This window comes from Mytilus trossulus, chromosome 6 (assembly GCF_036588685.1).
Source record: "Mytilus trossulus isolate FHL-02 chromosome 6, PNRI_Mtr1.1.1.hap1, whole genome shotgun sequence".
NCBI classification, from domain to species: domain Eukaryota; kingdom Metazoa; phylum Mollusca; class Bivalvia; order Mytilida; family Mytilidae; genus Mytilus; species Mytilus trossulus.
Genome location: NC_086378.1, coordinates 50,890,553 through 50,907,788, shown reverse-complemented (window position 1 = coordinate 50,907,788; position 17,236 = coordinate 50,890,553). Strand labels below are relative to the sequence as shown.

The window sequence follows — 17,236 nt, the reverse complement described above, 5'->3', positions numbered from 1 at the left end:
GGGCCAAATTAAACCAAACTTGGCCACAATCATCATTGGGGTATCTAGTTTAAAAAATGTGTGGCGTGACCCCGCCAACCAACCAAGATGGCCACCATGGCTAAAAATAGAACATAGGGGTAAAATGCAGTTTTTGGCTTATAACTCAAAAACCAAAGCATTTAGAGCAAATCTGACAGGGGTAAAATTGTTTATCAGGTCAAGATCTATCTGCCCTGAAATTTTCAGATAAATCAGACAACCCGTTGTTGGGTTGCTGCCCCAAAATTGGTCATTTTAAGGAAATTTCACCGTTTTTGGTTATTATCTTGAATATAATTATAGATAGAGATAAACTGTAAATAGCAATAATGTTCAGCAAAGTAAGATCTACAAAAAAGTCAACATGACCAAAATGGTCAGTTGACCCCCTTAAGGAGTTATTGCCCTTTATAGTCATTTTTTTGTCAATTTTTCGTGAAGTTTTGTTATCTTGTACAAAAATCTTCTCCTCTGAAACTACTGAGACAAATTTAACCAAACTTGTCCACAATCATCATTAGGGTATCTAGTTTAAAAAATGTGTGGCGTGACCCGGCCAACCAACCAAGATGGCCGCCACAGCTAAAAATAGAACATAGGGGTAAAATGCAGTTTTTGGCTTATGACTCAAAAACCAAAGCATTTAGAGCTAATCTGATTGGAATAAAATTGATTATCAGGTCAAGATCTATCTGCCCTGAAATTTTCAGATGAATCAGACAACCTTTTGTTGGGTTGCTGCCCCTGAATTGGTAACTTTAAGGAAATTTTGCTGTTTTTGGTTATTACATGTATCTTGAATATTATTATAGATAGAGATAAACTGTAAACAGCAATAATGTTGAGCAAAGTAAGATTTACAAATAAGTCAACATGATTGAAATGGTCAGTTAACCCCTTTAGGAGTTATTGCCCTTTATAGTCAATTTTTAACCATTTTTCGTAAATCTTAGTTATCTTTTACAAAAATCTTCTCCTCTGAAACAACTGGGCCAAGTTCATTATAAATAGAGATAATTGTAAGCAGTAAGAATGTTCAGCAAAAGTAAGATGTACAAACAAACACATCAACATCACAAAAACACAATTTTGTCATGAATCCATCTGCGTCCTTTGTTTAATATTCACATAGACCAAGGTGAGCGACACAGGCTCTTTAGAGCCTCTAGTTTTTATATTTGAAAATATATGATTTCCGGATTTTGTTCATTTCCATTACCAGTAACCATCAATAATTTCGTTTCATTCAAAACTTCCTGTTTCAACTAGATTATTGTATTTCTTAGAGTAATTTAAAATGATTCTACAGATCTATGATGACAACATCATCTACCGAAAATAGAGATTGATTACGGGAAGGGCATAACATATTCGGCTTACGATTAATATGCTGTTTCCAAGAATGCAAATTGCTGTATGACACAAATTTTTAGGATTAGAAAAACAGGGATTTTTTTATTGATACTGTACAATGTCAATGACTTAATTTGTGTCAGGAATTTTGGACTGAATTTCAGAATGATATCCAAAGCGCAAGAATCGTGGAACTCATTGGTACAAAAAGGACTGACTTAAAAAAATTGACTCAAGCACGAACTTATTAGATTTTTTTACTGTATATTGAGTTCAAAAAGTCGGCAAACAGACTATGCGGTATGGGCTTTGCTCATTGTTGAAGGCTGTAAGGTGACCTATAGTTATTAATGTCTGTGTCATTTTGGTCTCTTGTGGACAGTTGTCTCATTGGCAATCAAACCACATCTTCTGTTTAACTTTTATATACACCTACATGTAGATTTTTTTACCCACAGCTATTGTTTTCTGTTGACAAACAGCAAACACCCTCTGTCCCAATACCTTCAATTAGGGTTATTAAACACTTCTTTTTGTTAAGTTCATGTTTTACATTGTTGCTAGCCTATGTTTGCATCATGCATAAGAATCTTTTTTAAAGCACAAACCCTTTTATTTTCAACACTTGTTTGTGGTTTCATTTTATTATGTACTCATAATTCTTGTGCTGCATACCAATGCATATTTGCTTCATACAAGAAAGCAAAATTAATTTGGTGTAGTGGTGCAGCTGAAGAGAGCATTTCTACACATTTTCACATGGTTTTGTCGTTTAATGAAAATAGGTTTCTAAAGCGACAATAACATCATGTAGAACAATGGTTGCCAATGAATAAGAGATATTAAGAATTATGTGTGAGGCAGTCCCCCCCCCCCCCCACCCCATTTAAAAAAAAAATTTGGATGAAAATCTACTAATTAAATTAAGTTGGCCTATATACATGTAGCTAACTATATGCAGTATGGGCTTTGCTCAATGTTGAAGGTCGTATGGTGACTTATAGTTGTTAATTACTGTTTTTATTTGGTCTCATTGGAGATTTGTATCATTGGCAATTATACCACATCTTCTTTATATTTGTGATTATAAAAGTCTTATTATCATGACTTCATCTTTTTATAGGCTTGTAAATTTTTTTACGGGAAGTATAATTTAGTATTCAAATGTCCATCATGCGTCTATGGATCTGTCTGTATGGCGTCCACATGTCACACCGTAACTTGAAAACCACATATCCAACTTTCATGAAACATATATCATGTATATACATAGTTGTTTCTTATGAAAGTCAAACGATCAGTATACTTTTTGGTGAAAATAAGATTTAAACTTTTTGAGTTACAGGACTTTATAACTAAAACAAGGGTGTGTTTTTTCACATGTCATGCCATATTTCAATAATTGATTATTACTTAAAACAACACACATTTCTTTGTTATATTTTGTTTATTCACATATATATATATATATGTGAATAAACGATTAAATTAGGTATAATGAAAATCTATTACAATAGATTACTTCTTGCATTTAAACAATTTGTTACGAAAGAGGAAGATAATTTTAGTGCCGTATAAGGTGTATTATTAAGTATAAGATTTATTTTATTTTTATCGCACAATGTGGATATACTTTTTCCTGTAATTTTGAACATTTTTGATACAAAAGTCTCTCTAATACTGGAGTAACCTCTGATGATATTGTATTATTATCGGATAGCAAAGAGGGTTTGCAAAATTGTCTCAATACATTATAACAAGTAATTATTGTTCTTCTTGGAAATTACAAGTCAATACAGAGAAATCAAAAGTAATGGTTTTTAATTCAAACGGAAAGTCTTTTCTAAACGAATTTTATTATAATGGCAAATCCTTAGAGACAGTTAGTACAAATGTAGTACTTATTGTTACAAAATGGGTATTAATATTAGATATAATGGCAGTTTTAATGTCGCCATCACTTCGCTTATGAAAAAAGCTAGGAAAGCATATTTTAAAATAAAGAAAACAATAGGATTAGATAACCCTTGTAAACTTCTGGAAAAACTTTTTGATTCCTTAGTAGCCCCTATTCTCCTTTATTGTAGCGAAATCTGGGGGATTATTTCGACATTTAAAGACAGTGATGCCTATGAAAAGTTGCATATAAAATTTATTTAAGAAATCTTGGGAGTACACTGTAAGGCCTGGAATGATGCATGTCGTTCCGAACTTGCAAGACTACCATTATTTAAAAATAAGATAATGTTATCTTGCATTAAATTCTGGGACTATTTAATCACTTCAGAAGGAAGTTTAGTTCACCAAATATATAATGCTACAAAAAAAAGCAACCCATGGGTTAAAAGGTTAAATATTTTTATTCAAAACTTAGGTTTATCTTATTTGTCAAATGATAACCTTACTATTAAACCCCTGTTTGGTTTTATAAAACAAAGACTAATTGACCAGGGTTTTCAGGAACAACATGCAAATATTTCAGCATCTCCAAAATTAACATTTTTCCAAAGTGTTTACAAAATGAGTGAACGGGCAGGTTATGTTGATGCTTTAAAAAATAGATCAGATCGATCATCATTATGTAAATTAAGAGTTAGTGCTCATAACCTTGCCATTGAAAGAGGAAGATATTTAAAAGTACCAAGAGATCAAAGAATTTGTGAAATCTGTAAAAGTGGCGAAATTGAAAATGAACAGCACATGCTTGTTATGAGCATTACTATAATTAAATTTAGTATTTGAATATTTTGTAAGGTCCTCATGGCTGTCAAACAGTTATAACTAGATGTCAACCTCATCTCATGGAAGAGTGAATAATGTAAAGTTTTTCGAGGTAAAAAAAAGTCAATATTGCAGATACTATAGGTAGCAGATCAACTAAATTTAGTGTATGGAAATAATGCAGGGTGTGCACATCCAACTGGCAGGAGTCGTCTAATCTTTACCTCATTTTCATACATTGTAGTTGTTCAGTGGGTAAATTAAAGTTTTGTAATTTGGTGTTTTTTTTGCATACCAAGGGCAAATACAAACTAGATGCTCTAAAGAGAAAAATTCATGGCAACAAATTATTGACCAATTTCTGTACTTCCCGTTTTATCAAAACTTTTAGAAAAGCATGTTTCAAAACATTTGTATGACTACCTAAATTAAAAAGATTAGATCTTTTACACCCAGCACAGTCTGGGTTTCGACAAGAACACTCTTGCCAAACTGCCCTTGTCAATATCATAGATAAATGGATACAGGATATGAATGATGGTGATATCAACTTAGCAGTTCTATTGGATTTTAATTAAGAAAGCTTTTGATGTAGTAGATCATGATATTCTCTGTAAAAAACTTGAAATTTATGGATTTGATAATACTGCTGTTTCTTTTTTTAAATCATATTTGAATGAAAGATCTCAACAAGTACAAATTGGTAATGCTCATTCTGAAAAACTTTATATCAAGTATGGTGTCCCCCAAGGCTCCATATTAGGCCCCCTTCTGTTTATATTGTACATAAACGATCTTCCTATTTATATGAAAAATTGTTGCACTGATTTATATACCGATGATTCAACTTTACATCTTTCTGGTAATTGTTATCAAACTCTACAGTCAAAGGTTCAAGAAGATTTACATGGTGTAGAGGAATGGTGCAATGATAACAATATGTTCATCAATAAGAATAAAACAAAATATATGATTATTAGAACGAAACAAAGAGCAATGCCACATTACAATGAGAGTTGTTTAACTATTAACAATCAAGTGATACAATCTTCCACATGCGAAAGTCTTTTAGGCATTAAAATTGACCCTTCCCTCACATGGAAAAACCAAATTGATGTGATCTGCTCAAAAATATCATCTAGACTATATCTACTATTAAAGATTAAAAAAATTCTAAATCTAGACTGCAGAAAATTATTCTATAATGGTTATATCTTGCCACTAATTGATTATTGTTGTATAGTGTGGAGTAGTTGTAGCAGTGAGGGTTTAAAAAGGATATTAAAATTACAAAAGAGGGCTGCTAGATTAATACTAGAAACAGACCCATTCGCTCCTTCTGCACCCTTATTCAAACACTTAAACTGGATGACAGTTTAACAGAGAATAAAATATCATAAGTTAGTGATGACATTTAAGTGCAGTAAATGTGATGCCCCATCATATCTTACTAACAAGTTTCATTATGTTTCAGACAGAAATCCATACCCCTTGAGAAATGCTGTTAAAAGAAACCTCATACTCCCTAAACCAAAAACAGAATTGTTCAAAAAATCTTTATGTATTCTGGACCATTCTTATGGAATAATTTACCAATACCGTTAACAAATATTACAAATGTTAATTCTTTCAAATACAAAATAACAGATTATTTATTGAAATCAACCTAGCTGTCTCAATAATATAAAAAACTGATCATGTCATCATGTTTATTTTTTTCATCACATTTATCAAGTTGTATTGAACATTATTATCATACTTGACTTTTTATACTAATGTATGCAATATATATGTTTGCATTTTGTTTGATTTCTCATGATGAGGGCCTCAGGGAAGATTAGTTATATAGCTAACTGTGTAACCCTCTTTAAATAAAGTATTGTTGTTGTTGTTGTTGTTGTTGTAGCTCACCTTGGTCTATGTGAATATTAAACAAAGGACACAGATTGATTCATGACAAAATTGTGTTTTGGTGATAGTGATGTGTTTGTAGATCTTACTTTACAAAACATTCTTGCTGCTTACAATTATCTCTATTTATAATGAACTTGGCCCAGTAGTTTCAGTGGAAAATGTAGTGAAAATTTACAAATTTTATGAAAATTGTTTAAAATTTACTATAAAGGGCAATAACTCCTTAGGGGGTCAATTGACCATTTTGGTTGTGTTGACTTATTTTTAGGTCTTACTTTGCTGTACATTATTGCTGTTTACAGTATATCCTACTCTATCTATAATAATATTCAAGATAATAAAAAAAAACAGTAAAATTTCCTTAAAATTACCAATTCAGGGGCAGCAACCTAACAACTGGTTATCGGATTCATCTGAAAATTCCAGGCAGATAGATCTTGACCTGATAAACATCAATAGACCCTGACTGAGGGGGTGGTTTCATTTAATTAATACTTCTTGTCTATTTGCATAGTTAAGCAACCCAAATTTGTATGTGACACCACCAAAATTCAAAGTTGGTCTGTGTTTTGAGGTATTGAGCATTGTGTACAAGTTTCATAACATTTGGTCAGGCAATCTAATATTAGAGGAACCAATCTATAAGGATAAACAAAGGTACAGACACACTGACAATAGTACTTAATGCCCCCTCTACTTGGTGGGGAAAGAAAAGTCTGTATATCTGCCATTAATTTCTGCAAAAATTAGGAGAGCAGAACAAAGCTTAAACATAATTTGTAACTCATCATGGTTAACTCACTTATATTACCAAAAATCAGCTGGGGGACAAGGGTAAAACTGTATGGCCCAACAACTTTGTTGCAGGCCATATGTTTTGCCACTTGTCAGATTTGCTCTTAATGCTTTAGTTTCAGACATATAAGCCAAAAGCTGCATTCTACCCCTTTGTTCTATTTTGAGCTATGTCAGCCATGTTGGTTGGCAGACAGGGTCATCAGACACATTTTTTTAACTAGATACCTATTGTAGGGTTAACGTTGTAAAGGGGGTACCTTCATGACAAATAATGGTAAAAATTCTTGCCAAACGATGAAAACGGTAATTTTTTTGGAATATGATGATAAAATGTACATTTTCTTTTAGAAGAAAGAACTGATTTAGGCGAAGCACGTTATTTTTTTTCCAAAAATGACAATAACGATAATCATTTGAGACTTATGACGAATCATGATAAGTATATTTTGACAAATCATGTTAAATTTTTAACAAATTTAACGCTAACGGTTGCTGAAATGACTGTTTGATGCCTGATCCTCCTATTGATGATTGTGACCAAGTATCGTTCAGTAGTTTCAGAGAAGATTTTTGTAAAAGTTAACAAACAAACTTAAAATATTAGGTAGGTAAGGAAATTAGAACACACATATTTTTTGCTCACCTGGCCCAAAGTGAGCTTTTCTCATCACTTGGCGTCCGTCATCGTTAACTTTTACAAAAATCTTCTCCTCTAAAACTACTGGGCCAATTTTAACCAAACTTGGCCACAATCATCATTGGGGTATCTTGTTTAAAAAATGTGTCCGGTGACCCGGCGAACCAACCAAGATGGCTGCCATGGCTAAAAATAGAACATAGGGGTAAAATGCAGTTTTTGGCTAATAACTCAAAAACCAAAGCATTTAGAGCAAATCTGACATGGGGTAAAATTGTTTATCAGGTCAACATCTATCTGTCAAGAAATTTTCAGATGAATTGGACAACCCATTGTTAGGTTGCTGCCTCTGCATTGGTAATTTTAAGGAAAATTTGCTGTTTTGGGTTATTATCTTGAATATTATTATAGATAGAGATAAACTGTAAACAGCAATAATGTTCAGCAAAGTAAGATTTACAAATAAGTCAACATGACCAAAATGGTCAGTTGACCCCTTTAGGAGTAATTGCACTTTATAATCAATTTTTAACCATTTTTCGTAAATCTTAGTAATCTTTTAGAAAAATCTTCTCTGAAACTACTGTGCCAATTAAAGCAAACTTGGCCACAATCAACTACCTCTAACCTTTTTTATTTGGAAAATATGCCATTTTGTCAAATTGGGAAGTTTATAATAACCATGAATTCGACTGGGACTTCAATTTGCAGACCCCCTTTCAAGAGAAAAACCCTCATTTGAAATAAGACCCTTTTTATTAGCTCACCTGGCCCGAAGGGCAAAGTGAGCTTTTCTCATCACTTGGCGTCCGTCATCCGTCGTCCGTCGTCATCGTCGTTAACATTTTACATTTTGAACTTCTTCTAGAGAACCACTGAATGGAATGAAACCAAACATGGCATGAATGTTCTTTATGAGGCGCTGACCAAGTGTTGTTACTTTGTAGCCGGTCCATCATCCAAGATGGCCGCCAGCAGGGGACTTAGTTTAACATAGGACCCTATGAGATATGCATACAAATGACTTCTTTTAGAGAACTGTTGAATGAAATGAAACCAATCATGGCATGAATGTTCCTTATGAGGTGCTGACCAAGTATTGTTACTTTGTAGCCAATCCATCATTCAAGATGGCCGCCAGTGGGGGACTTAGTTTAACATCCAATTGTAGGACCCTGTGGGAAATGTATACAAATGACTTCTATTTTAGAACCAATGAATGGAATGAAACTAAACATGGGATGAATATTCCTTATGAGGTGCTGACCAAGTCTTGTTACTTTGTAGCTGATCCATTATCCAAGATGGCTGCAGTGGGGGACTTAGTTTAACATAGGACCCTAATGGGAAATGCATACAAATGACTTCTATAAGAGAACCAATGAATGGAATGAAACCAAACATGGCATGAATATTCCTTATGAGGTGCTGACCAAGTGTTGTTACTTTGTAGCCAATCCATCATTCAAGATGGCCGCCAGTGGGGGACTTAGTTTAACATCCATTTGTAGGACCCTGTGGGAAATGTATACAAATGACTTCTATTTTAGAACCAATGAATGGAATGAAACTAAACATGGGATGAATATTCCTTATGAGGTGCTGAGCAAGTCTTGTTACTTTGTAGCTGATCCATTATCCAAGATGGCTGCAATTAACATAGGACCCTATGAGAAATGCATACAAATGACTTCTTTTAGAGAACTGTTGAATGAAATGAAACCAAGCATGGCATGAATGTTCCTTATGAGGTGCTGACCAAGCTTAAGTGTTGTTACTTTGTAGCTGATCCATCATCCAAGATGGCCGCCAGAGGTGGACTTAGTTTAACATAGGACCCTATGGGAAATGCATACAAATGACTTCTTTTAGAGAACCACTAAATGGAATGAAACCAAACATGGCATGAATGTTCCTTATGAAGTGCTGACCAAGTATTGTTACTTTGTAGCCAATCCATCATTCAAGATGGCCGCCAGTGGGGGACTTGGTTTAACATAGGACCCTGTGGGAAATGCATACAAATGACTTCTATTTTAGAACCAATGAATGGAATGAAACTAAACATGGGATGAATATTCCTTATGAGGTGCTGACCAAGTCTTGTTACTTTGTAGCTGATCCATTATCCAAGATGGCTGCAGTGGGGGACTTAGTTTAACATAGGACCCTAACAGGAAATGCATACAAATGACTTCTATAAGAGAACCAATGAATGGAATGAAACCAAACATGGCATGAATATTCCTTATGAGGCGCTGACCAAGTGTTGTTACTTTGTAGCTGATCCATCATCCAAGATTGCCGTTAGCGGGGGACTTAGTTTAACATAGGACCCTTTGGGAAATGCATACAAATGACTTCTTTTAGAGAACCACTGAATCGAATGAAACCAAACTTGGCATGAATATTCCTTATGAGTTGCTGACCAAGTGTTGTTACTTTGTAGCCGATCTATCATCCAAGATGGCTGCCAGCAGGGGACTTAGTTTAACAAAGGACCCTATGGGAAGTACATACAAATGACTTCTTTTAGTGAACCATTGAATGGAATGAAACAAAACATAGCATGAATGTTCCCAATGCGTTGCTGACCAAGTGTTGTTACTTTGTCATCCATCAAACATCCAAGATGGCCACAAGTGGGGGGACTTAGTTTAACATAGGACCCTATGGGAAATACATTTAAATTTCTTTTAGAGAACCACTGAATGGAATGAAATCAAACATAGCAATAATGTTTCTTATGAGATGATGACCAAGTGTTGTTACTTTGTAGCCGATCAATCATCCAAGATGGCCGCCAGCAGGGGTTTAGTTTAACATAGAACCACTGAATGGAAAGAAATCAAACATAGCAATAATGTTTCTTATGAGATGCTGACCAAGTTTTGTAACTTTGTAGCCAAATTTTATCTTTTTTTTATATGATTTCAAAAACCCAAGTAGAGTCAGGTGAGCGATACGGGCTCTTGAGAGCCTCTAGTTAATAGTGATCATGGTGATAATACATAAATAGACCCTCAAATCTGCATACAAGTCATTTTAGGCATGAAAAATTTTTAAATGAGTTTTTCAGTTTGTATTCATGCACAATTACTACTGAGACTGCACTGTTTGAGAAAAAAGTTGTCTTTTTGGGAATAATTTTAAGCCATTTTTTTAAAAATTGGGATTCTACTCCAGGGGAAAAAGCCTTTATTCTCCTGTAATTTGAGCCAATAACATCACTGGTCACTGTCTATGGACTTTGAAACTTTTGCTTAGTATTTATCTTAGTTTATAGTTTTGATTAGGTTGGTTTATGGATAAGCATTGGCATATCTCATAACCATGACGACTATTTGACCACGCCCCCTCAGATTTGATCATTTGACTTTGAAATTTTGCTTAGTTTACATGTATTAGTTTGTTTAGGACGTCTGTTTAAAGGGAACTATAATTATGATAAGTCAATTGTATTTGGTATACATTTGTATTAGCATAAGCACATATTATTACGATGGAGATTGTTTAGCCATGTACTTTCAGTCATGTTTCATTGACTTTGAATATTTTCAAAACTTACAAGTGTTTATATTTTAATTTCAACATTTGCATTACCCTAATTACAAAAAAGTGAGGCATATTTCCGTGATAACAGTTTATTATATACTTTATATCATAGGTCAGGCAAACTAATACGAGAAACGCCAATCAATTTATTTTATTCAGCATTGCACAAAGTAAAAAAAGATAAAGGTACAGGGGTGGATCCAGCCATTTAAAAAGGGGGGGGGGGGGGGGGGGGTTCCAACTACATGTCCCTGTTATTCATATTTTACACATAAATGGACTAAATTTTTCTGCCACTTATAATGCATTGATCACTCTGGTTAGAATTTTTCAAATTTTAATAACTTTCTTAAACTTATTTGTAAAAAAATATTTCCTGTTTAAACATACATGTATATATTACTTATAAATGGACTCAGATATTTTTTCTTCCAGTTAACATTACATACAGTCTGCAGTTAAAGTTTTTAAAGCATTTATTAGATTCATAAACCTTTCTCATTCCTTGATTTTGACCAAACTTGGATAAAAGCTTCTTACAATCAAAAGAAAGTATCTGAAGGAAAATTTTTAAATAATTTTTTCCTCATTTTTGTTGAGCCACTTTTGATTGCATCAATATGGATGCATGCATGCATATATATGTATTTCCTTCATTGATTGAAATTTTATGAAAGGTTAAATATACATCAAGTACCTAAATGAAAAAACAAGATTTTTAACTTCCTATGTCAATTAAGATAAAAACTGGTATGTTTAAATGTAAATTCTGGATGCTATTTAGGTCAGAAAATTTGAAAGATTAACTGATTCACATATTTGTGGTTTAAATGAATGATGCTGAATCAGCAAATGTTATCATTTTGATATTAGGCACATATCCGATTTTAGGGAGATGAATTAAATATGTCATGTTTGTTTTTTTTTTAAATAAAATATGGTTTAAAAACCTATAGTCTACTAAAAAAGAACATTTATTTTTAAGTAATTTGACAGATCATTTTGAATTTATTTTATTTTCAGTCTACAAGCAGTCATTAATTGATTGAAGATTGAAGGTGGTGGGGGGAAAGGGGAGAGGGGGTTGTACCCCTAAATTATTTTGGTAGGGTTGAGCTTGAGCATGCAACTGAGACATCAAGTACCCCACCCTTTTCATATATTTTGTTTATCAATTAGATATTTAGATATTTTGTGGAAGAGTGAATTTTCTGCCTTCCATTTACACTGGATGCATTGATTGTATTATACAGTATGTACTAATTCTAAATATCTCTTGCAGATAATTTATTGACGTAGGTGATTCTTTGTAATCTACTTATGATTAGGTCTTATTTTATTGGTCATTGGTCAGTCAGGGGTACTACTTGTAGAAGTTATTTTTAATTACTTGAAAAAGTAATATTATTTACTTATATAAGTAAATTTGTAGGATACTTATACAAGTGAATTTTATTTACTTGTATTATGTAAAACAAATATTGGCTGAGTTATGTCCCTTAGACAATCAGATTTTTTTTACTTGTAGAAGTAACAAAGTCATCCGATCTTCTTTTATTGAATTTATGATTATTGCTCTAATAGAATTTTAAATTATCTGCCCTTTGTAGATGTCTTTATAATTACTAATCATTTAAGTGTAATTCCATGGACAACGAAAATCCCAGTTGTCTGTTGTCTTCAGAACACTGCTCATTTACAAGCCCCCAAGGAGCAATTTTTGAAGGCCTCTTGCACAAATACTTAAGATCTTTGCACAATCAATTTCTTTGTTGAATTAATGAGACTCTAATAAAAAAGTTGAGCAAACCTGGGAAAAATCATTATAGGCATGAATTTACATCTCAAAACTTGATGACTTTTGTGGGCTTGTAAGAAAAATTTACTGTAAACATGATAAATACAAGTAAATTTTTGAGAAAATAAAGGGGAGATTATTCAAACATTATTTATTTACTTATATATATGCATATTTTTTTACATCTTCAAGTAAATAAAATAACTTGTACAAGTTGTACCCCTGACTGTTGGTGGTCTTGTGATAATTATACAGGGAATTTAATTGCTGGTCAATTTTGGTCTTTGTTCACAAAAGTTTAAATAGTTTAATTTTTAGCATCTTCTGGTACATTAGTATAAAAAGTTGCAACTTCCTGTTAAAGAATTAAGCTGACAAGGCCAAGAGAATTTCTTTTAATAATTGCTATCATGTTTCATGTGTACAAACCTTTGAATGTTAACTAGGTGCATATGTCAAAATGATTGGATTTATTGCATCTACAACTAACATCAGTGGGAATACATTAGAATATGATAAATATAGAGTTCAATTGGTTTGACAAATAGCTGCAGATGCATTCACAACTGTTACGTTTAACCACATATAAAATACTGACATCTGATTAGTTTCAGATACTTATGATATAATCAAGCAAGTGATTATATATATATGTCAACCTTATTATGTATTAAATCATCTTTTAGTATATATAACGCCAGCATCTATTAAAACAGCTCAAAGTAGGTGAGGTAGAATTTAAGGGCATGCTCATTTTCAAATATTCCATACGCATGTTTTTTACAGAGATTCTGGATGATATTGTTTTTATTTGACAATTGATTTTGATATTGTATTATTATTATCTGGTAACATTTATTATTTTTTTTATTTGTTTTATTTCATGGCTTTATTGAAGGTACCCCCTCCCTAACCTCACAAATCCTTGGGGACACTCAGCTGTTACCATCTGTGTTATGGCCATTTATGAAATTTTATCACTGGTTGTTTCAAAAATTTCACTCATCCCCCAAGAATTTCTGGGGATAAACTGTCAAATTTCATACAAATTCATTCCAACACCAATTCAACATCAACACTACTAGGCTTCCTCATAGCCTCCTTATAGGCTTCCTCATTGTCTCATTATAGGCTTCCTCATAGCCTCATAGGCATGATAGCCTCTAGGAATGATAGCCTCATAGGCTTCCTGATAGCCTCATTGCATTTATTTTGAACCATCGTTCCAATTGGGTTGGTGTGATGTCAAGCCAGGGGTCTATACTTTGCTACTTTTCAGTATGCACATAGCTAGGCTCTTGGTTTAGGCATGGAGCAAAAAATTAATTTTTTTAGCTGAGTAGTTTCCCCAAGGGCCAAATTATAATTGTGATGTATATATATAAAATAAAAGTTGTAATTAAATTATGATTTATGTTTAATTCAAACATGGATACCAATGGCATTGCTACACAGTATTTCCCAGGAGTTTATTTACAAGATAGGTGATAGCAGGAAAAATTAGGTTGATAATAATGTGAGCACTAAATCCTTAATTTTACATATCATGAGTTCAAACGGTGTGTTCTGAAAGAAATCAGGGGTAATTAAATTATTTAAATTACTATGAAATTAATATGAACTCATTATGTGTGACTTTGAGGATTTTGTTCACTGACACATTTATTAGCAAAATTAAAATATAGGGCCGAAAGTTAGATCAGGATGGTTTAATTGTCAGGTCAAAGAATTTGCAAGAAGATATGAGGTTGGATGTTTTGCTCAGGTGTTAACACACATTTCCCTATTACATAACAGATTACCACAGAAAAGATACAGTATAAACAAAGACAATTAAAATAAGATTAGAACAGCATCACATCAAACAGAAATAAATTTACCCTAAAAAATATTTACAAAGAATCAGAACACAATGCAAACATGGAACAAATGTCAATTAAACATATTCAGGATCATTTCTGAGAATTTTGTATAAATAGGTGCTTATATGTTATATAAGTTATGTTTATACATAATTTGATTTTAATTACTCAGTAGTCATTATTTTAGGATTTTCCCAGGATGTGTATTTTCTTTGCTGTTGAGATGAAACAGATTTATTATCATATGTCAATCAGTTAGATATGAAGTTTATCACATGTTCTTAGCAGGAGGTCTAATTTCATCAGTTCCAATACAAATATACATGTCTTGTTAATTAGTGACCACTTGTGGCATTTGGCTTCCTTTGTCCTTTGTTTCTTGATACATTAATCTGGGTGCAGTTTTAACTCCTCCCACTAAGGAGTATCCCATTAACAAGTTGTGTATTAAAAACCTGTGTATGCTGCCTTGAGTATTCATTTATCTAAATGCAGATTAAGTAGTTATAGAATAATCTTGGCTAATAGTGCTAATAGTGTTTTAGCTAAAAACTTGCCTCCCACCGACCCCTCCTTTCACCTTCAATATTGCCATGACAGGGGAAGCAATCTCAGCATTATGTTTATTGATTTCATTTATGAAATTTTATCACTGGTTGTTTCAAAAATTTCACTCATCCCCCAAGAATTTCTAGGGATAAACTGTCAAATTTCATACAAATTCATTCCAACACCAATTCAACATCAACACTACTAGGCTTCCTCATAGCCTCCTTATAGGCTTCCTCATTGTCTCATTATAGGCTTCCTCATAGCCTCATAGGCATGATAGCCTCTAGGTATTTCATATACATGTAGAACTTATATATTTTCCCAAAAAAATATTGCAACATGACAAAATATATTTAACTACATGTAATGAACCCAATGAGCAGCAGAATTGACATAGCTTTTATTTGTTTATTTGGTTAAACATTTATTTTGTTGAGAGCCATTTTGAGGGAATATCTTATTTCACAGTGAAAACGTGTTTTTTTTGTCTTAAAATTTGCTAAACAATATAACACCGAATTAATTTGTAAAAAAATATTACATATAAATATACATGTATACAATGTATATGTTCACATCTCAATGAAAAAAATCAACACAATTATTTGTACACTTTAATTTAAACTGTAATTGTACTGCTCCTCGGGGCGTCTTGATTGACAAATAATAATTGTTGTTGTTGTTGTTGTTTATCAGGAGAAAAAAAACCAACTGGAGACAAAATAATGAACTAATTAAACAAACTTTAGCACAGGATTTGTTAAAATCAAACCATACAAATTTAAGGGCATGAACATGTACTAGAACATTGAGTGAAGGAGTGGATTCATGCTGAGGATGCATTGAGTGAAATCCTAACCTACATGTAATTCATTTCTTTTTCAAATGTAACATTTTATACAGATTTCAAGTGTTATTTTTATTGCAAAAGACTGTTCTGTTTAATAATGCCGTGGATTTTGTTACATATACTTGTAATTTATAACAAAGTATTTTTTGCAAGTACCATCATTCTCTCCCTAAATAATTCAGAATTTGTTGAATAGGTTGAACCCATCTATCCTATCACACTAGAGATAGAGGATAATAGTACTATAATGCAACAGGCACACTCAAGTAGACTGCCTCTTATCTAATGACTTACATCTGCTGAAAGTTGGTCTAAAACAAAACTACAAATATGAAAACAGAAATGATTTCAGTTTTCCAATTGAGAAAATAATAGGCCATTTCTGTTACATAATTGTATGTGTCTGTCCCAGTCAGGAGCCTGTAATTCAGTTATTGTTTGTTAATGTGTTACATATTTGTTTTTTGTTCATTTTTATCAGAAAAGATGAGATGAGGCTTATGTAATAACCAAAATCATTATTTGACTCTATTAAGGGCTGATTAATTACATTACGTAAGTATATATACTTTGATTTGTTCTACATACCTGTACATTGTACAGCTGAATATTTGTGTAATGAATCAAATTCAGGAAATTTGTGTCTCCTCTTGCAGAGTGCAGGACATATGCCGAAGTGAGTGCAGTTGGCAACATTATGAGCTTTTTGCATAAAGTTTTGTTTTTCTGGACAACCTGGATACTTCAGCTAGTATAAAATAATTGAAAACAATACTTTAATAATTCTATGCGTTTAAAGCGCGCTTGTCTGGATTTAGTTTTATCATCAGGAACACTCAAAGCCAAATTGAAAATCTGAAGATGTATAAGTACCGAAACTAATGAAACTGTATGTTGCATACAGATTTATTTGGTCTGTATTTGTTAAGTCTATATATATAAACCCTTATAAACAGACTTGACCAGAATCCTGCATCATTGGTGTTTCTAGTTGAAATTGTACATGTGTTCATAATAAATGTGACGTACGACCTAGCCTTCCTACTAAAATGGCCAGCAACATGGCTAAAATAGAACACAAGCCTAGGGTCAAAATACATTTTTTTTTAACCCAAGTCAAGTGAGCTTTTTTCATCACATGCAGACCCTTGTCTGTTGTCCATTAACTTTATATA

The 17,236-nt window shown here is 32.8% G+C and overlaps 1 long non-coding RNA gene across 2 annotated transcripts in view; it reads right to left on the bottom strand.

Moving 5' to 3' along the window:
• The window catches only part of LOC134721483 (uncharacterized), a 61,382-nt gene that overhangs the window by 43,980 nt on the left and 166 nt on the right, over positions 1-17,236 (bottom strand). For both annotated transcript variants that reach the window (XR_010107862.1, XR_010107861.1), the window contains exon 2: positions 16,650-16,809. This is a non-coding gene — a long non-coding RNA (uncharacterized LOC134721483). The remainder of the gene's footprint in view (positions 1-16,649; positions 16,810-17,236) is intronic.